The sequence below is a fragment of the Ursus maritimus genome, unplaced genomic scaffold (genome assembly GCF_017311325.1).
Source record: "Ursus maritimus isolate PB19 unplaced genomic scaffold, ASM1731132v1 scaffold_34, whole genome shotgun sequence".
In the NCBI taxonomy this organism is placed as follows: domain Eukaryota; kingdom Metazoa; phylum Chordata; class Mammalia; order Carnivora; family Ursidae; genus Ursus; species Ursus maritimus.
In genome coordinates this window covers 21,072,915-21,094,634 of record NW_024426008.1, presented here as the reverse complement: position 1 = coordinate 21,094,634, position 21,720 = coordinate 21,072,915, and the positions used below count along the sequence as shown (strand labels likewise).

At 43.8% G+C, this 21,720-nt stretch overlaps 1 long non-coding RNA gene across 1 annotated transcript in view; it reads left to right on the top strand.

Annotated features, from left to right (window-relative positions):
* The window catches only part of LOC103663226, a 118,464-nt gene that overhangs the window by 57,533 nt on the left and 39,211 nt on the right, over positions 1 to 21,720 (top strand). The window contains exons 2-4 of the long non-coding RNA XR_005831853.1: positions 3,264 to 3,405; positions 15,076 to 15,276; positions 21,057 to 21,213. This is a non-coding gene — a long non-coding RNA (uncharacterized LOC103663226). The remainder of the gene's footprint in view (positions 1 to 3,263; positions 3,406 to 15,075; positions 15,277 to 21,056; positions 21,214 to 21,720) is intronic.

Below are 21,720 nucleotides of genomic sequence, written 5' to 3'. Positions count from 1 at the left end.
TGACCTTCTCTAAGTGGACTGCAGGAAGCCACTCTTGCCACCAGTGTTTCTCCACATTGTGACTTGAGCGGTCTTCTAAAAATGCCCAGTGTGCCACCTGTCCCAGGTAAGCCTTGCAGAGGCTTGCTTTTGCTCCGGCCCATAAAGCCCTGCAAGGCCCAGCCACTGTCCAGTGTCCAGCTTCATCTGCTCCCTCTCCTCTCCCCATCCATGCTTCTGTGTGGGCTTCTTTCCATTTCCTCACACCGCCAAGCTTCCTCTGCTATGGGGCCTTTGCACACATTGTTCCCTCTACTGGAACCTTCTTTTCTGCCACTTTACCCAGCTTTCCTTGGCTCCTCTGACTAGACCAGTTAATCCTAGCCGAGCACTATACACCCATCCTTTATACCGCATAACCTAGGTACACAGTTTTCCTTTCCTTTTTCTTGGTATTTGGTTGCCTTTCTACCCTGCGGGGCTGTAAGCTCCACAGGGGCAGAAAATCTCTGCTTCAGACTGTTGTTTTAGTCCCAGCCCCTAAGAAGATGATCAACAAATATTTAATGAATGAATAAATATATGAAAAGGTAAAGGAAAGAAAGAGCAAGCAACTCCCTACCCCCCCAAAAAAAAGCAGCCTCCAAATTTCTCAATATTCTTTTTCAAAGATTGGTTTTATAATTCAGTTGTTTGTAACTCACAGTTTCTGTTAGATACCAGACTCATGATGAACAATATTATTAATAATGCTAAAATCCCTTTACAAGTAGGGGTATAAGATTATCAGTAGGTAAAATATAATTAACGTTGGTAGGACTCCTAGGGCAGCCCACAGAGGCCTGCTTAACCCATAGTGTCTCTAAAACAGTAGTTTTAAGTCCCCAAATCTCCTAAGCATCTTGCGTCTTGAGGGGACACAGGCAGTATGAAGGAGAGAGGACTCCATTTACCAGTGGAGCAAAGAGGCTGAGAGATGTGTTGTAAGGCTGGCCATTCTGGTGGTGAGCATGGGACAGGGCAGATGGGAATGGAGGGCAGCCTTGGGGCCCATTCAAGGGAATAAGTTGCTCATTAGCCAGTTGGTAGGACTAGCTAGGTTAGGTCCCTTTTTCTTTCCCTGTGCATATGGCTCTTTGAAACTGTGTGCACTTAAGCAGAAGACACAGCTTACCCTGCTGGACAAAGACCTTTCTTTGCTCTAGAACGCAGAAGTTGTTGTACTTTGGCGGGACATCTGGCTGGCTTGGTCGGTAGAGCGTGTGACTCTTGATCTCAGGATCGTGAGTTCAAGCCCCATGTTGGGTGTGGAGCCTACTTAAAAAAAAAAAAAAGTGGTTGTACTTTGGGCTAGAATTTCTTCATGAGCATTCTATCCTAAGAGAAGAAAAGGAAAGGAGTTTCCGAAGGCAGAAGGATTGTTACAGAAGCCCTCAGGGAGCAGGAGAGTGAAGTCAATTTGTGGAAGTGATGCTAGATATGGATGGCTGAAGAGGAGGGTCAGTGGTGCTCAGGGAATGGGAAAGCAGGACGGGAGAAAAAAAGAAAACACAGACTCCTTGCCTGAGAGTAAGAGACAGAAGCATTCTGCTATTTCAAGGACCAGGTTTTCTGACAAATATTCCCAGAGCTCATGGCGCCACAGAAGGGCCAGTTGCTTCAGCTAAACCTTTCTGGAGAATATCAGTTTTATTTTAGAAAGAATAATCTGGCTGCGATGTTAAGAAAAATCCAAAATCCAGAAAATACCAAATTATCTTAACAGCTACATGGCCTAAGTTGTTTTCATGAAATGAGATAGAATACCCAGCAAAAGCTTTTTTGTTAAAATCCCGTCAAAGAGGATTGCCTGAAATTAAACCCAGTGTTCTTTCCAAAGAGGTTTGCAAATACCATCCATGCAGTAGAGAAGCACAGGAATTCTGATGAGAACACATTTTTCCAGGATTCATAACCCCCTTCCCTTTCACTCGGGAGGTGGCTTCTTATTCATGGTCGTTGGATGGAACCGGTGAACCAAATACTCGAAACCAATTTGCTGGTTTGAAAAGAGGTTATTGATTCTCCCAGCGGGTGGATGCTTGGAAAATTGCCTTGTTTAACTCTACATGTGGATGATTCTTGTCTCACACTCCTTTAAGTCAGGCCGACTGAGTAAGGCACATGGATTCTTCTTGCTTTATCGAAGTCTTCAGAGGAGCTGAAAAATGTGTAACAGGTCTGAATGTTACCTTGAGTTAAAAAGACTGCATGTGCTTCTCAGAAAATGTCTGGTTAGGTGAGGGATTTTTTTTTTTTTTGCTAGAATGTGCATTATTTGGGGGGGGTGGATATTGGGAGAGAAATTTCCTGTGTGTTTTGCCCAGTACCAAGAAAAAAATGGAGGTGATTGGTCAACAACAGAATTAAATAAATATATTTCTGGATCTTATTTAAAAGGATCACTGCTTCAGCTCTTGGTGATTTATTGTTTTCAGAACTGCAAAGCCCAATCAATGTATTATATGTGTCCTATTAGCATTTATTGGTCCTATGACCCAAATTTGTATTCTTGAAATAAAAGGAAGCTTCCTCCATCACTGATGGAAACATACTCCGTGAATGATTTTGTGTATTTGTGTTATTTCTTGATAATAAAAGTTCAGTTGAATCACTGATATTCAACTGTTAGGGTAAAGGTGAACAAAAACTCCATGCGCTCAGGTCAATATTTCTTCCGGGTGTTGTTTAAGAATATGTGTAAGGTGTGAAGCCACGTGCTGCTGAGTATTCCCTTTAAATCTTAGAAATGTGGGTCCCCGTCCCACGCCAGACCTCGCCCTTACACTCTTTCCTGAGACACATTATTGGCCCAGGGAAGGTTCGTTTCAACGGGAGGTTTGCCACTTTGAACCAATGTGAGCAGCCTTTGTAGCCGGAGGAAATGATTTATTGTTCCCAATCACCATCAATAAGACCATTGTGAGCAAGTTTGCTGGTAAATCTACAGCCACAGGGGAGGATTTTAGTTTGTGACAGGGAAAATTTCTTTCTGCTTAATGGGGAGACATCTCTGACCCTTACCTGTATGGGTTTATGGTGGGAGAGAGGCCTTATGCGTATTTATTGACCTGAAACCAGGAGCCTTTCTAATAGAGTTACGTTTTAGAAGGAAAACTCCCAAGGTCCTCATTTGGGCAGTTGGTGGAGAAAAGAATCAAGTTATAGTTTATATTTTCCTCAAACATCTGCATTTTCGGCTTTGATTCTTTTTTTTTTTAACTGACAAGTTATTTCTCTTTCAGGCCCCATGGCTGATATGGAAGACTGTCATACGGACCAGAGAGAGAACTAAAACCGAAGAAAGGATCTCGATGAAGACATGCCGCGGGGATGCGGACTGGAAGTTGCAGCAAACGGGACAAGAGACAAAGTGCGCGTGGCCAGGTAGCAGCGTGGGAAATAGGGAATTCCCCGTGGTGGTTATCGGCACAGGAAACTCGTGAAGCCTGTTGCCCCAAATTAAGGGTCTCGTGCTATAATTGTTCAAAGAATACACAGCAGGCACAGCAGTCATACAATTAAATAAGTCGTTCTAGTTCTGAACTCTTGTACACTGGGTGAGTAGCAGCTTGGGGTCCCCTCTGCTGCATTTCCTAAGAAAAATCTCCAGAGAGTCCGCGGTAACTAAGACCGAGGCAGCTCTCAAGGTGTGAGATTCATCTTCTTCTGGAATTAGGGTCACCTTGGGATTCAACCTCTAGTTGAGAGCAGGTCACGTGGAAGCAAAATTCTTCTGAGACACAAGAACAGGAAGGGGGGTGTGGAATAAGTCTTTCCCTCTTTGCTCAAGGGACGAACCAAATTTAAAAGCCGTGATAAGAACACTGGCAGAATGATACTTTTTAAATATTAACTGATTTTTCCTCTCTGGCAGTTCCTGTTCCCTCTGCCCTCTCCCCTCCCCATCCCTCTCAGCCTCACTTAGGCATCATTTACCGTATGAGGGGAAAAAAGAGTTTGACCAAAAAATAGGGGAGGGGAAAGGCTTTTAATTTTCAAAAGCCAAGACGCTCAAGGCACTTGGTGTAGTAATTACATGATGAGTTGGAGCTAAGCTTCCAGCCTCTGGTCGACCATGAAGCTTTGCAGGCGTGCAGGGAGGGAGGGAGGGAGAGTTCTGGATCCCGGGGGCGGGGCAGGAGCTCTCAACTGTTGGTGGGGAGGTGAGGAGGAGGGAAGAAGATGGTGGGGTAGAGGAGAAGCAGAGAATGCCCTTGGAAGCTGGTAGCCTCTCTCTGTTCTGGAAACAGGGTTTGTGTCGAGCACCCCGGGAGAAAGTAGTAGGTACATTAATTTCCCGTAGGGCTCTAGGAGTCTGCCAAACCCCAGAACAGAAATGGCTGAGTACTACCCAAGGCACAGATAGTCTGAAGGCGTTTCCAGAAGTTGAATGCGTCCGCCCAGCATGCGGGTGTTACAATGAGTCCCTGGTGCTCAGAAGTGCCACCAGCGTGGTAACGAACAACCCACAACCTTCAACTGGCCTCGGAAGTAAGGGCAGTCGTGGGAGACTGAGCCCTTAACCTGCGGGCTCTGACAAACTCCAGACAGTGTCAGAAGTGAACTGAATTGCAGGATACCCACGTGGTGCTGGAGAATTGGTTGCTCTGTGTGTGTGTGTGGGGGGGAGCCCACATGTTTGGGGTCAGATGTGTTTTGAGTAAACACAGTTCAGACCTTTTGACTTCTTCCATGTTTCTTCCAAGGCACAATTCGAGCTGCGTCTGTTCCCAGCCACCTTTCCAGAGCCCTCCATCCTTGTGTCCCTTCAGCACTTCACACAGGGGTTATAGCCCTTCGGCAGCATCAGCTTCGGATCGCAGGTGGGGTTAGTGTCAGCTGCTGGGTGTGAGCCCAGAAGGGTTCTGCCTCGTGTCCTCACAGCTCCTACCATGAATGTAGCATCCGAGGCTGGCAGGTATTTTGGGGCCTGGTACATCATAAAGCTTCCATACAGATTTGTCAAACTAAAATTAAAATCCTAAAACACCTAATTATAGAAACATGAGACAGATCCTTGAAAGCATGTTGAATTGGCATGGCTTGGATTCCCTCACTGCTTTTCTTTTTTACCCCAATGCTTTATTTCAAACTTTTTCATACCTACAAAACAGTGCAAGTCACCATATAACGATGATCTAGCTTGCAGGATAGACTCAATTATACTCGTGCGTCTGTGTGTATTGATGTGTTTATGACATATTTATTGATCTGTCCACCTACCCATCCGTCGGTTCCATATTTTTCCCTCACTGCTTTTCCACCACAACCAATGTTTGAGAGACCTTCAACTTTGGAACAGGATCTGGGATTAATTCCTGAATTCAGCCCTTATTTGTTGCATGATCTTGGGGTATTGCTTAACCTGACAGTTTCTGTCACGGGAGTGCACAGTGCAGGCTACTTCATAGGCTGTGGTGAGGAGTAAATGAGATAATACAGGTAAAGGGCCCAGCACATCATGTGTGTTCAACACAGGATAGCAAGAGAATAAGCATTAAGTACAACGTAAATATTTATTTCCGCACAGCATTGATCTGCAATGATTTGTGCCTCTTGTGTTCTTGCTTTCAGCCCCTGATTTAGGCCCAGAAAAAAAAGAAGAAATTCACAGGAGACAACGAGTCTCAGACTCTCTTAGATATAAGCAAGAAGTCCCTGGATCTAAGAGGTCAGAGGTGATCTGGGCTTTGTTGTGGAAACTGCATTCTGAATCCCCTGGCACAGTTAGAAAGGCATAGAGTTAAGAGTAGAATCAACAGTTATTTACTTACCCTAGACAAGATGGGGTCTTGTCTTACATAAAATAATGCTTACATAAAATTCCGAAGAACGTTTGCTGGAAAGGAGGTGATTAAGGAGAGAGTGTCAGGGCTCTCCCACAGCCATAAAAACCTCTTCCTGAGTCCTTTGGTGCAGGGATTTGCATACTTTCTGAGGGTAGGCCCTCATTAGTACACCCTTCCACTCTAAGGCTATAGGCTAGCCCCAAATCGGGGAACCAGAATTATGCCCAAATCATTTTGTTCCTGAAATGGTCCTGCAAAGCTGTGGCCAGAGAATGGAGGATGAGGCCACCTCCCCTATGGCCTTGGACCAGGCAGCATTTGGGATGGTTGGAAGGCTGAAAAAAGAAAATCTCATCCTCTGTTTCCTGCCCATACTGTGGCCATGCCCAACACGTCCCCAATCGTGGCCATGCCCTTCCTACCCCTTGGTTTAATCATGTTGAGTACAGAATGGTGTGACTATTATGGCTTGAACAAAATTGGGATCCATCCATAGGAAGTGTTTTCAGCAGCACACTTCGAGTTGCACACTTGTGTTCGTGTATGTCAGGAGCATTGTCCCTGCAGGAACTGGAGAATGCCTAATGTCCTCTCCTCTTAATGGCTGGTAACCCTCCTAACGGAGCACATCACTCGGTAGAACTCCTTTGAACATGCAAGTGCCTGCTTTCTCTCAGTTCTGTCCCCACCCCCGAGAGTCTGCGTCAGTGGCTCTTGGGATAGCCCACTGGAATCCACATTTAAAAAATCTTTATAAATTATTTTGCTTCACGGCCAGAGCTAAGAACTACCTCTGTATTATCACGTCCCAGCTCTTCTTCATAGAAACAGGGATGAAGCATGCCTTCTCTTGTGATGCAAAATCTTGGTTGACCTTCCCATTTTTGCTTTGTCTTCCACCAGTTGACGGGCATAAAATAGCTAGTTGAAATGAAAAGATGAGGACTACTTCCGAAGTAGAAAGGTTGGGCATAGAGGGGAAATACGGACAACCCAGGAGAGCTTTTGAGGAGACTCTTCACTAGCGTCAAAAAGAACTAACAGAGGTTATCACTTGGCTACCCCAGAGCAGGGAAAGGGTATAGCCCAGGACAGAAGGGCACAGGCAGATTGAGTTACTCTATTTTACTCTACAACACCCAGACTTCACATTCTAATATCCCAAGCATCTGTGGGCCGGGTGCCATTTGGGGTGTAGGTGTCATTGTCTGTGTAAACAGATTTTGTTGTTATTCATGGTGGCATAACTGGACAATGTCCCTCAGAGTTTCAATCAGCAAACACTTTAAGGACTATTTGAAGAAAGAATAAAATCCTTGTTGTCTGAAAATCTACATTAGCTGGTTAGATGAAAAAACTAACAGCATCAAACCTTCAGATCAAGTGTTACTTGTTTGGAAGAAAGTTCTAGAAAAAATAGTGGAACGCTTTATAAAGAAATACTGCATTCTTGATGCTCTTGATGACACAGACCCAAATATCATGTGGAAAGTGGGAACAACATGCCAATTCTGAGTTGAAAAGGGACTCAGGACAGTCGGATGTGAAGGAGTTTGGGATGTAATTGAATTGGTGGCATTTTTTCCTCTTCCTTAATGTCAGATAGTAGCGATGCATCTTCTAACCACTGGTGTCTTCTGTTCATTGTAATATGGTATTTGTGTTGGTCTGTACAAAGTAGAATACTGAATAGAAGTCTCTACTCAATAGTCCTCTGAAAGTATATATAAGACATAAAACTACAGAGGGGGCCCAGGGAGTCACAGGTCCGTGTGTGTCTGACTTCCATAAAATAATTTCTCTCTGAAAAGAGAAAGAACCACTACCGTACATTTACACAATAGTAATACTTTCAAAGAAAAGTAGCTGGTTTCACTAAGCAGGAAGTATTACCATTTTAGTGGATTTTTTGAAGAACTAAGTAGGCGTGTGAACCAGAAACTGATGGCTATAGCCAGGTATGCTTTCAAAAATCTTTCCTGTTGGAGGTTGCTTGGCTACCCCAGAGTAGAGCCCCGCAGAACCTGTGAACCCCAGGCGCCTCTCTCTTCCCCATGCAGCCCTTATAATTTCTCACAGTAGCGCTCATAGAAACCTCACATAGAAACCTCACAGTGCTCTTCTTCAGACTAACCATCTTTTTCTTCAGAGATTTATCTATCTTTTAAATCTGTTTTTGAGGCCTTCCCATCCTCGAGCCTCTCCTCTGGAATACCCTTCAATCCGTCTACGTCCCTTCTAGGTAACATAGACCCTAGTTTGGCCAGGAGTCGTCCCTGATGCCTATTTTCCAGCCTTCATTTACACCTGCAAACCCTTTCATTCTAGAAAGTGTCCCGATGAGCACAGTACGGTGTACGGTGAGCCTCCTCACAGCAGAGCTGAACGCGCTCCACGAGGGCGGGCGCATTAGGGAACGTTAGAGTGGGGCTCTCCCTATCCTAAGTGTAGGTGTTTCACACATGCAGTCAGATGGGTGCATCAGTGACTTGGGGCACACACCACACTGTCACCTGGTGTTAAACTCGAGGCTGACCGCAGCCAAGCCTTTTCCACAAAGCCGCATCTTCCCCTGTGCAGTAGGGCTTCTGATGGTTCTGTGGCATTTGTTCCTACTCAGGTTTGTGATCTTAGAATTCGGCCCATTGTCAAGAACTTTGTCATCCAAAATGCTGCCTTATCCCTTCCAACTTCCTGCTGTCAGAAGGTCGAATTTTGCCTTTCTTTGTCACGTTCTGATGAAAGATACTGCATAGGACAGTCTGGTGGCGTAGCCCCTCATTTCAGTGTGACCCCCATTCACATCCCAGGAGTCATTTCACATCCCAAACTCCCCCGCCTCCTGCATGATAAGATCTCTGGAGACCTCAGCAAATGCCGATTGAAACGTCAGATGTCTAAGGTCGAGTCCGTTTTCTTAATCAGCGCATCTAGATCTTGGACCAAACAAAGGGAAGAAAACAGTTAAGTCTAAGGCGACTTCTTAGCGAGTGCACTTCTTTTTGGCCCCCGTGGGGCTTTGGAAATGGAATGACTGGGACGGAATAGGTCAGTGCTCAATGAATATTTGTTGATCCAAGCATGATTTTTTTTTTAATTGAAAAACAAGCAGAAGAGCTTACTCATGGTTCTTGCTGTTAAAAAAAAAAAAAAGCGCCTATTTCTTTACACCTGTCAAGGACATCTGCTTAGGGAAGTCCCACACCCAGCTTAGGTCCACGCTGGAGTATGAATCGACTCTTTGCTAATCAAGTAAATATTATTGCTGAAACGAAAACATGATTGAAGCTTGAAGTGTGAACCGAATGCAGAAAGTGCCAGCTCTTTAATGTAAGCAATTAATTAGGCATCATCTTTACGTCTGGTGATAGGTCCCAGGATGTTAATCAAATCAAATATCACCAGCTGCTGAGAGTGCAGGCTCATTTGGGAAGGATTCTTTGCGCTGAAGGGGAGAGGGAGGTGGCGCTGAGATGATTGCCTGAGACGCCGGTAGCTGAGGACCCCTCTAGAGGAATTGTGGGAAACTGCTTTGTAGGCACATGCGTAGCATCAGAAAACGCTGTCTTGAGTCAGCTGAAGTGGAAAGGGCTAGGCAGAGCTGGGTTCACCTCCTGGTTCTGCTTCCTTCTAGCCTTGGAAAACCACAAGATCCACCTGAGCCGTAATTTCTTCAACTTTAAGACGGAGGGACACCACCTAGCTTATGGGGCTTTCGTGAGGGTAAGAGACTGGGTAGATGGCACTCTGGGGCAATGCCCAGCCTGCAAGAAGGACTTCCCGAGGCAGTCAGGGTGGTAGCGATGGTGGCTGTGAGCATTTGAATGGGTTCCTATCCCCCCTCTGCTGCCTGCATGTCATCTCTGACCTTGGACATACCCTTCACTTTCAGAGCTTGCTCTTCAGTCTCTGAAAAGGCAGGAGTGGGCTAGAAGGTGTTCCAGGGCTAAATGCCCATCATTCTATGACAGGATGGGAATTGGGACAATTCGGTGGTAAGGGGGACAAGACATGGGAAAACTCCCGCTTCAACATGGGGGGTTTGCTCATCACCAAGGGTGATGCTTCATAGGGCATTCATTTTCCTTATCCCAATCCTGCTCCCCCACCCCAGAGCAGGCCAGAGGGCACCTGCAGTGAGCCATCATCCTCTCTAGTCCTCCCCACTGCACCTGCCTGGCTGTCTTCACAGGTGGGGCTCACAGGGGAGCACATCCGTGCAGTGTAGGGAGACACTGAGCACCATGACAAGGGCACCTGGAAGGAAAAATTTTGGAAAGGAGGGAGGGCCTGTATCGAACTATTGGGTAATTTGAAATAACACTTCCTGTTCTCTGTTTTTCTTGTTGCAAATTAGTACATGGTTGATGCAGAGAGGTGAGAACAGACAGTTGGTTACAGCTACCGCCATGCGCGTGCTGTGTATGTCCTTCTAGTCGTTTACATAGAAAACAAAGATGACCGAACATTACCACCGTATCTTGGAGTATACGTTTCTGGGCATTTTCCCCCTTCATCATCAGTGCCGTTTGAACTTTTGCCGATTTCTGTTAATAGCAGTGCCTTGGTTATTCAGCAGAGGCCTCCGAGATAGGGTGCCTGCTTCTAGGGCATACACGAAGCAGTCGGAACAGGAAGACGATTTTAGGATTTCTGTTTATTTTTTTACCTCCTCTGTTTAAAATTGTGTGTGTGTGTGTGTGTGTGTTTATTTCATAACGTGACAATGCGTGTGGTGGTAGACTATGCGGAGCTGGGTTGGGGGCGCAAGGACACTAGTAGAGACTTAAAACTCCTTCTGACTTCCGGCCCTTCCACCTCACGTACGGGCCTTCGTCCTCAGGCTGGCAGCCTCACGTTTGCGTGCTGGCTGCTTCTCTCTGTGCTTAACTGACGTTCTAGGCAGAAATCACAGGACAGGATGAAGAGCAAAGGATTTTCTCCTAGTGAGGCTTTGCTTTTTATTCAAGAAAGGATGTTTTCCTTCTCCTTGGTCAAAACAAAGAAAGTTGGCAAATGGAAAACTTTCAGCTTCTCAGCCTCTGTGGCAAAGAAAGTCAAGGTCATAGGGAATTAAGACTTGTTGGGGGTGTAGATCATCCGTAGGGTCTGCCACAGTCCTCACTCCAGGAAAACACATACACGTGTGCACGTGTACACACGCACACACAACCCCGCCGAAGGACCGGAAGTTAGCTCTCCAGGGCAGGCGGGTGGAGGTGGTGAAGCTGGTGGTGGAGGAGGGACCATTTAGTAGAAGCTGGGCCGAGTCCTCTTAACTTCTGTAGAAACACAGGACATGCATTAGGACTTCAGAGCAGTTCTGCAGAAGGTTTGGTAGCCGGGAGCTGTGAAGTCTGCTGTCGGGGTACCGACAGCAGGGTAAGCTCAGTTCTGTGGCATGCTGCCCCGTGGCGTTGCATTAGGTACTGTCAATCATTTCTGGTGGAGTGTGTGATGGCAGCTTGCAGCTAGTTCGCTACGCATTGGTAGGAACTGATCACAGTGCTCTCATTAGACGCGTTCCTGATAACATGCAACTAAGCAGCACCAAACCCATCAGCGTCCCTGAAACCATTCCCTAGGACCTGTGACCGACTCTTCCCAGGTGGACAAATCATAGACCCAAAGAGCCGGTGTCTTTGGACATTGTAAATTGCAGAAGCCAAAGGTTTTAAGAACAACACAGATGTTTGAGCCACGTGTGTTTTCCTCTAGGAAACTGGGTGGTGCCAGAGAAGGACATTACTTCAGAAAATAAGTTAAAAAAGAAAAAAAAAATAAAAGAAAAAGGAAATCACGAAGATGAGGAAGAATTCACTGATTTTTTTCAGAGGAGGAAAGCCCTGATTTCTGAAGACAGCCTATATCCTGAACGGTTTCCTGGAAATGACACCACTGGTTAACTTTTATAGAGCATTCCAAGTGTTAAACAGCAAGTTCTGATGCTTCCAACTGCCCAAAGACGTAAGCAATTTAAATGAGTTTTATGTTTTTACCTGTATCTGCCTTGGAGGCCCACGTAAAGTAAGCTTTTCTGTGCGCATGCCACCGACTTGATGTCTCTCTTCTTAGAAGGACACAAGCCTCCGTGGATCAGGGTCCCACACTTACGACCTCATTTAAGGCCACATCTTAAATATAGTCACAGTGGGGGTTAGGACTTCAATATATGAATTTTTTTGGAGGGGGAGGCCACCATGCAGTCGATTACAATTTGTTTGTATCTATCAAACGGTGTGTTTCATAGCGTCTTATAACCCCAGCAATCCGTATGCTCCCCCTCACGTGACCCTGGTTCTGCGAGAAAGGGTAGTTAGGCTGCCCGTGCAGTTCAAGAAGACAAAGGAATGTGTGCTCACTGTACAAAAAGCACCATCTTCTGCAAATCGGCAAGGCAAATACCTCAGTGGAAAATGGGCCAAGATACGCGATCAAAATTCACAGAAAGGAAAAAGACAAAAAGCTAACAAGAATATGAAGAAATGCTCAAACTCGCTAGTTGACAGAAAAAGGCAAGTTAAATTAACAGCGAGGTATCTCTTTACATGTACTAGACTGGCAAAATCAGGATACTGCCGAGTGTTGGCGGAGCGTGGGAGCGTGGGAGCCCTCACGCACTGCTGATGGGAGTGTAAACTGGGGTAGAAATCCTGCAGGGGACCCTGGTGGTAACAGCAGATTAGGTCTATGTCTACTTCCTGACCCAGCAAGTCCGCGCTTGGGTACACATCAAGAAGGGATTCTCACAGAGTCGTCAGGGTCCTACATGAGTAAGGTGACGAGGCATTTCAGCTTGCCTGGAACAGCACATCTGCTGCCCTGGTGCAATTACTGATAGCGCCCTTTTCACTCTCAAAACTGTTCATTCTGGGCGTAAGGATTGTCCTCACTGCGTATTTGTGGTGGGGGGGGGGGAGGGGAGACAGGGAGGGTTTTGGAGGCAGTTTGGGGAGTGGAGGGGCCAATGTGTTGGGTTCATGCTCTTCCTCAGAGAGAAGTAAGAGTAGATGTGCCCTTAGAAAAATACATGGGTCTCAAAACATGGGCTGAATGAAAAAGAAATGTTTATAACTATAGTCGCATACCATTAGGATTTGTGCATATTAAACTATACGTTGTATGAGAACACGGAGTAGCAAAAGGGCTGAGAAGTATGATTATCTCAGGCCACAGTATCCGAAATAGAAAAGAGAGAGTCCCATCAAGATAGAGAAAATCGAAGAATTAAGCACTCAAAAAAATTAAACTTGAGATTACTTGAGAAATTGGTATTTATTTGTTTGTTTCTTTATACTCTTAGGCTCTAAAAAACATTGAAATCTGCTTAATAAGTATCTTAAATAGGGGTACCTGGGGAGCTCAGTCAGTTAAGCATCTGACTCTTAATCTCAGCCCAGGTCTTGATCTCAGGGTTGTGAGTTCAAACCCTGTGTTGGACTCCATGCTGGGTGTAGAGCCTACTTAGAAAAAAAAGTATCTGAAATAAGAAAAAAAAAAAAACCCATAAAATCATTGAGTAAGGAAGGCAGAATAGAGGGAATATAGAACTAGGAAGGATAAGGTCAAGTCAGGTGTGAGATTAATATCTAAAAAATTCATACCAAAGGCCCTACAGATTTTCAGAGCTGGGTCTCAGCTTTGGTGCTAAGCTGCCCGAAGGAGGAGATGCCCTCACGTACGTGATCCACAGTATCTGTAATAGCCACCACAAAACCATTCCAAGTACTAAGAAGCAGCCCAATTGTTTCCCATTCTGAGATCAGAGAGAAATTTCTCCCTTGGGCTGTCGTAAGGAGGGCATTGTGTAATGAAACAGTAACCTAGAAAACTCATCTTTACAGAAAGACTCATTCCAAAGCCGTGTTGAACACCTAAATGTTAATTTACTTGAACAGGGTTTGGGCTCCTTGGATTTCTGCAAAATAACGAGGTTTCAGTTGCAGGATACTTGAGGAAATGTTCCTGTGACTGCAGTAAACCTGTGTGGCCCCCAGACATTTGGGCTCTTCCACTTGGTTATGAACCACAGGACCATACATTTCTGGTCATTACGGCATCTCCTAATGGAAGAAAGAAAAAAGAAAAGTGTTCTTCCAGATTCCACGAGCGCTATTGCCTTTCTGCCTCTGAGGAGGGGGCAGGAGACCAAGAGAGAATGTTTTCCTCTATCTCTTCCTGAAGCAACTTTAGCAGCAATTAAATTTTTATTGACTAAAAACCAAACATAGTGGTCACTGTAGTGGCTACAGGAAGTAAATCTATTATGTGGAAACAGGTGCCACCATCGGACTGGAGCCAGCAAAAAGCTGTGCATAGTGGAAGGGTTTAGTGGCAGGCATCTGCAGAAAGAATCCAGTCTGAGACATGACCTCCAAATGGACATTTAGGGTGTGTGGGAAGGGGTATGTGGGTAGGGGAGGGAAAGAGACAATCTGACGTTTGGTACATTCTGGGTTTAGAGCAAGTATAGTTCATCAGATTCTTGAAAGCCTGATTGAAATAACCCCTGAGCACAATCCAGTTGCATTTGATTTTATTTTTGTCGAGGTACCTCTGCTTATTAATTCAATTTTTTAAGAGCACAAGAGAGGGAGGGATGGAAGGTTGATGCCAAAAGAGCGGTAATTATTCCCTTTCCTGTAACCTGTATGTGACTTGGCAACTCATCTTGTCAGTAGCTAGAGACTATTAAGCCCTCTAATGGAGGCTGGCTTGTGACTTTCTGTGTCCACAGAATGTGGTGGAAGCCATGATGTGCCTCTTCTAAGCATAGGTTCTCAAGAGGCTTTAAGTACTCTCTCTCTGTCTGTCGCTCTGTCTGAACATTGCACAGCCACGATGGAAACGCACCCAGGCAACTTGCTCAGTGATGAGAAACAAGGCCCATTTACTTGTACAGCTCTGGCTGATGGCTGGACCATACTAGCCATGTGTTAGATCAGCCAGCCCGAGTGGCCCAACCACCAGGTGAGCATGAGTGCCTGAGCGAGCCCAGGAGAGAGCAGCTGAGCTTCTCCCAGATCCCAGAATTGCCCTGCTGCCCTAGATGTGTGAGCAAAAACAAATGCTAATTGTCTGAAGTCTTTGAGTGTGGGCGTGGTTGTTATACAGCAATAGCTAACTGATACACGATGGTTCCCAGCAACAGTATGATAATTAATAGAAAAAAACCTTTCCCACTATTATAAATAAAGGAATACAAATGAAAATATTACAAATGAAAAACAATAATCACACCTTGGCATTCTGGTTTGTGTTTTAGGGTCTTCCAAGCTAGTGAGTATGGAATCCCCTGAGAACCTGAGGAGCTCTAAATACGCAAAGTTTCGTTTCTAGACTTGAATAATGGAAGATCAGACCTAGACAACTGGAACTGGGTTTTTAAAACACTCCCGCCTGGGATGCCCAGCATGACTGCACGGAGACAGCCAAATGTCTCTCTTATGAATAAAGTCTCTGAATTGTAAGTCCCCATTTTCCCATCTCCTTCTACTTTACATGACAGAGGGTTGTTTTCTCTTCAAATATCTTTAATTACTCCTAAATTGCATTGCACCTGCCACTGTGAATTCTCCAACAGTTCCCTTCTTGGGGCAGTGTTTTCCACTCGGCTGGTTCATGTCTCCTCACCTCTCCTCAGGGAAAGGAAGCGGGGACACGCACAGAAACACCTGTCACAAGTGAAGCTGGAAAACACCAACTTTTAATTGGGTTCTACAGTGGTTTCTGTGGCCACTTCTGACCCCTGACATTTGCTTTTCTCTGAGTTTTGTCGTCAGTTTTATTGTGAGCCCTTTGGTTGGGCTCCATGTTTGCAGCAGGAAGGAGAGGCACAGCGAGACCTGCCCCCTCTCCTGTGAATCACCAGCATCTGTTACACGGTGGCCGAGTCTCATTATTGCTGCTGGGCTGGCAGAGCTCTGGAGAGCAGGCGTGGCGGGCTCTGGGACTCACTAATGACTCCTGGGGAGGGGCCGGAGGAGGGTTACCATCTTGGGGAGGCCATTGTGAAAATGCGCCTGTGTGTGTCCTGCAAGAAATGAAAGAATACTTTCCTTTCAGCACTGCTGGAGGAGGCAGTACCGAATTCTTAGGATATCTGTATGAGGAAATTAGCATTCAGTGTGTAAAATATCCGGGAACATTGGGGATCTTTTTTGAAAGTTAAAAATATTCTCACGCTCTTTCTCCTTTTCAGAAATTAAAGGATTAGAGCAGTATGGTATAATGATGTTTGAGCTGGGGCTGGAGTGCTTGGTTTTGAGGTATACTTGGCTTCCTGGCTCTGCCATGTGAACTGTATGCTTTGTGGCCCACTACTCCATTTTCCGAGACTTCACTTCTTATCTATGAAATGAGAATGATATTAAATTTGTCATGATGATTAAGTTATTTAAAAGTACAGAATTCCTAGCGAGCTTGGAGCATAAATGTCGTTGATAAATGCAGTTCCTTTATTTTTCCCTCTTTCACCGTTCCTGACTTTTAGTTTGTTTGCTTGTTTTCTTGCTTGTGTATGATTTTTTTTTTCTCTGTAGAATAAGAGATGTGTTTTGGAAAGCAAAACATTTATATAAAAATCTTGAAACTGTACTTTTTACCTACTAATCTCACTTATGTAAATGTGTACTAAAACAAGGCCCCAGTTTTCAGAAGTACGAAGGTATAGTCATAAAGAGATCCTATTGTTGCTTCCAAAATATGTCCTTCCTGGTCATTTTCCTGTTTACCTTATTTTTTAAAAAGGCACTTTCCTCACCCTCTTTTTCTTTTTTTAAATCATTTGTGCTATTTGCTACTTATTGTTTCCATGCAGTCAGTAAATTCCTCTCTCTCCCCCAAATCATTAAAAAATAGACTAGAATTAATTCCCCATGGGCTCAAGCTGAATCACTTCCTTCTAAAAAAGATTGTCAAATAGGCTTATTTCTTCAGTCTAGGCAGCCAGTTTGCAGGAGAAGCAAAACTCTGGGTTATGACCCATCTTACACGTTTATGCATCTATTGGGATATATTTCATAATAATAAACTACGCCAGTCCTTCGTAATATTTGGAATTAAATGGTCTAGGAGTACACTGAGCAAACAGTCCAGAAAGCATTCGAAGTGAAGAAAAGGGAATTCATCCTGACTAGTCACTCGCTGCTTGCTCATCCCTATGCTGGGGTTTTCCAACGAATTGCTTTTATAAAAACAAAGCAAAACAACAAAAAACAAAAAAACCCTGCCAGTAAGCATGTTAATCCCCCGTTTCCTGAAAAGGAAACTGAAGCTGCAGAATGTCAGACGGCTTTGCCTCCAGACCAAGAATCTGACCAAAGGATTGCTTGACTCTCAAATCCATGTTCTTGCTTCTATTCCCAGCTGCCTCCAAGGCAGGGGTTCTCACATTGGCTATACGTTGGACTCATTTGGAAAGCTTAAAAAAAAAAAAAAAAAAAGCAATACCCAACACAATACCGAAAAAGAACAAAATTGGAAGACTCATACTAGTCAATTTCAAGACTTATGCTAAGGCTTCAGTCATCAAGACTGTGTTCCTTGGTGAAACAGTAGACACACAGATCAGTGGAACAGAATAGAGAACCCAGAAATAGACCCAGACAAATATAGTCAACTGATCTTTGACAAACGAGCAAAGGCAATGCAATGGAGAAAGGTTTTCAACAAATGGTGCTGGAACGATTGGAGTCCGCACATAAAATTTAAGAAACGAACCTAGTCCCAGACTTTACACTTTTACAAAAATGAGCTCAATATGGAACTTAGACCTGAATGTAATACACAAAACTTTAAAACTGTTAGATTAAAACACAGGAGAAAACTTATGTGACCTTGAGTTTGATGATGAGTTTATAAGTAGATGATGCAAAACATGATTTATTAAAGAAAAATTGAGAAATCAGACTTTGTTAAAATGAAAAACTTCTGTTGTCTAAAAAAACACTGTAAAGAGAACCAAAGGACAAGCCACAGACGGGGAGAAAATATTTCCAAACACATATCCAATAAAGGTCTTATATCCAAAATATAAAAACAGTCTTAAAACTTAATAAGAAAACAATCAAATTTTTGAATGGGCAAAAGATCTGAACAGATGCTTCACCAAAGAAGATTTACAGATGGAAAATTGGCATGTAAAAAGATAGTCAACGTTATGTGTCATTAGGGAATTACAAATTAAAACAGTAATGAAATAACACTACACAGCTATTAGAATAGCTAAAATTTAAAAACTGGCTGATAAGGATACAGAGCAACAAAGTAGTCTCATTCATTGCTGGCAGGAGTGCAAAATCATATAGACACTTTGGAAGATAGTTTGGCACTTTCTTAAAAAGATAGTTGTAGTCTTACTATATCATTCAGACACTGAACTGCCGCTACATATTTATTGTTTAGAAAACTTAAGTTACTGTTTTGAAAATTTATATTCATACAAAAAGAAACCTGCATAGGAATGTTTATAGCAACTGTATTTATGATTTCCCAAACTAGAAGCAAATAGGTATATGGATCAAGAACCTCCGGTACACATCTATACAATGGCATATTAATAAAATAATAAATGAAGTATCAAGCCACAAAAAGCCATGAGTGAATCTTAAATGGAAGTTGTTAAGTGAAAGAACCCAGTATGAAAGGCTGCATATTATATGATTCAAATTACATGACATTCTGGGAAAAGGCAAAACTAGAGAAATGGTAGAAAGATCAGTGGTTTCCAGGGGCTCAGGGAAAAGGGAAAGGGGTGATTAAGTGAAGCACAGAAAATTATTTAAGACAGTAGAACTCTTCCGTGTGATAACTATAATGGTAGATATGCATTTGTCAAAACTTATAGAACTTTATAGGACAAAGAGCAAACTTTATGCAGATTTTAAAAAGTTATTTAGTAGGTCAGGATCCCAGGATTAAATGCAGAATTATGACAAAACAGTGTAACTGTATTGCAAATGTATTGAACAACCTCACTGAAGGTGTGGAGGAGGAAAGGTACTGACTTAAGTAACCTTGGAAATGAGTGGAGTCTGTAGGACTAGAGGCAGAAGGAACTATACACAAGTGCTGTGCTCTAGTTGATAAACTTGTTTCCCACGAGGGTACAGGTTAACAATTCTGATACCACTATATATGCACACTGGAATTCAGTTAAGTGAATGGATAGACAACGGTGCGAGCCAAGTTTCTTACTGTTGGAGGCTACAGAAAAGCATGAGACTGGAAACATCCATGTGATAATCGGATTAGAGTTGGAGACGTCAATATAGACTCATATTAGCTTAATATAGATAGAGATAGTTATATACAGAACTACTTACAGATACGTGTATATGCATAGGTTAGTATACACACACATAATTTCCTTGTTCTGTCAACAGAAAGAGCCTAGAAGCCATAGCACCCCGGTGGCAATGAGCACACCTAGCACCCAGATCTTGGCTTCTAATATCATTCTCCAACCAAATGAACCAGAACTTGGATAAATGACTGATTCTGGGACTAGGGTAGGAAATACATAAGATGAGCAAGGAGCATCTTATGGTGCCCAGAAGTAAGAAAGTGCTCAGAAAAACACCACTGCTACCACAAAGGGACTCAAGGCCAACTGAAATAACTCCTAATGGCCAAAGCTGGAACACTGGAACAGCACAAGGAATAAATTAGTAGATTGAAACTCCAAGTAGAAAATAAATGGATCTATATGATATAAATAAATGGAGAAAAATAGACCAATTTCCTGTATCAAAGAATTCTAAAAACTTCGTAGAGATCCTAAGCATCAAGGAAGTGGAATATAACCCTGCATTCCTTAAGTGACTTCCTTTAGAAGAGTACAATAAGAAAAAAGGGATGAAAGACTACCTTTGTCTTGGAGAATATGACTCAGAAATTTGTTTCAGTCAAATGATGAGGGTCAACGTCACTAGGGAAAAGTCATGTTGACATAGGTGCCCTTGATCTGATGTGGTAAGAATGGCTTCCTCCTACGGTCTTCTTCCCAAAAGCACGTTACCCCAGTCTGATCATGAGAAAAACATCAGACCAATCCCAGTTGAGCGACACTACAAAATATCTTGCCAGTACTCCTCAAAACTATTAAGGTCATCAAAAACAAGGAAAGCCGGTGAAACTCTTGCCACCCAGAAGAGCCTCAGGAGACATGTAATGTGGTGTCCTAGATGGGATCCTGGAATAAAGAAAGCAGACTAGGGGAAAACTGAGGAAATATGAAAAAAGTATGGATTTTAGTTAATAACGTAGCAATGTTAGCTCCTTAAGGGCGCCTGGGTGGCTTAGTCGGTTAGGCATCTGACTCTTGACTTTGGCTCGGGTCATGATCTCTGGTTCGTGGGATCGAGCCCAGGTCAGGCTCCATGCTCAGCGGGGAGCCTGCTTGAGATTCTCTCTTCCTCTGCCCCTCATCCCACTCACATGTGTGATCTCTCTCTCTCCTTCTTTCTCTCTTTTTCAAATCTTTAAAAAATATTAGCTCATTAATTGTAACAAATGTACCATACTCCTATAAAATGTTAATAATACAGGGAAATGAGTGTGGGATATATGGGCAATGTCTGTGGTCTCTTTGTATTTTTTTCCATAAACCTCAAGCTCTTCTAAGATCAAACATGTATTTAAAAGAATTTGTACTACCCTGAGTTTCTGATTTCCTCTGGGTTGTGGCCTGACCCTCGAGACCCAGAGAGCTGCCCCGTTGATTCCAGTGTGTCTCCTGCAAAGTACTCTAAAGGAAGGGACGGATTTTCCCTTCTCCTTTCTTGTCTAATTCTAATAAATGCTCTGACCTTGCCCTTGGTTAAATAGCAGTGTGACTTAATGATTTTGGTGGTTTGACAACAGCAGTTCTTTAAATGTACAGCCAGTGCTATGGAATTTGGAAAGTGATATTTTTCATTAAATAAAAAATCTGCTGCAAGAAGGTTTAAGGACCGTAAACAGTTGAGAAAGAGTGAAGGGCAGGCTATACCAGGTGCATCGTCTGCTTAAATCTGTGCACAGAGGGAATGCCTTGAATTTCCTTCTGCTGTGCCGGGCGACGTGTACATGGGGATAAATCATCCCTGAAGTTTGAGGCGCAATGGGTTTGGCTTTAATTAGGAAGTAGGCTCATGCTCCAGGGTTTGGTTGTGACCATGAGGTAAAAGCATCACGTGCTGGGGAGTGCAGCTTAGAGGCTCAGCAACTGTGAACTGATGCGAGCTGTCTGTTTTTCTCTTGCAGGAAACCTGGCAGCGAGGGTTTCCGGGGGTCTCATCTGGTGCTGAAGATGATCGGCTCCCCCAGTCAAGGAGGAAGGAATCCCCTCGACCCAGCACCCAGACGAACCTGTGTGAGGAGACAGAGCCCGAGATCCATCCTGTCCTCACAGACAATCAAGGTGCGTGCTGGAAACGGTGAGACTGTATTTTCTAGACTTGCTCTGTTTGCTGAAAACCGGAAGAGGCCAGGAAATTGCTTCATGTACGTGAAGGTATGAGAAAGATTTATTTTCCCCATCATTTTCTTCCTCAGAAATAGCCATTAGTAGAAGCTTCTGCTTTTTTTTTTTTTATAAGCTGTAAAAATATTAACCAACCAGAAAATATTTATTGGTTCTTACACTGTGCTAGGCACTGAGGGGGACATTTTTAAAGGTAAAAATAATAGTGGCCTTTTCTTCTTTCGTCTAAGTAATGCCTGATGTGTATCGAGTAACGGACATCTACTGGGTATTAGAGATTTAAAAAAATAAAAAACTAAGACTGGTTTCCTTTCTGAAGTAGTTCAAGAACTTACTATCTAGAATGCTGGCTCCCGACCGCAGGTGAGCTGCTCCCCAGGGGATTTTGACAGTGTCTGGAGAAACATTTGGCTGGTACTGCTGAGGTGGGTGGGAGATACTCCT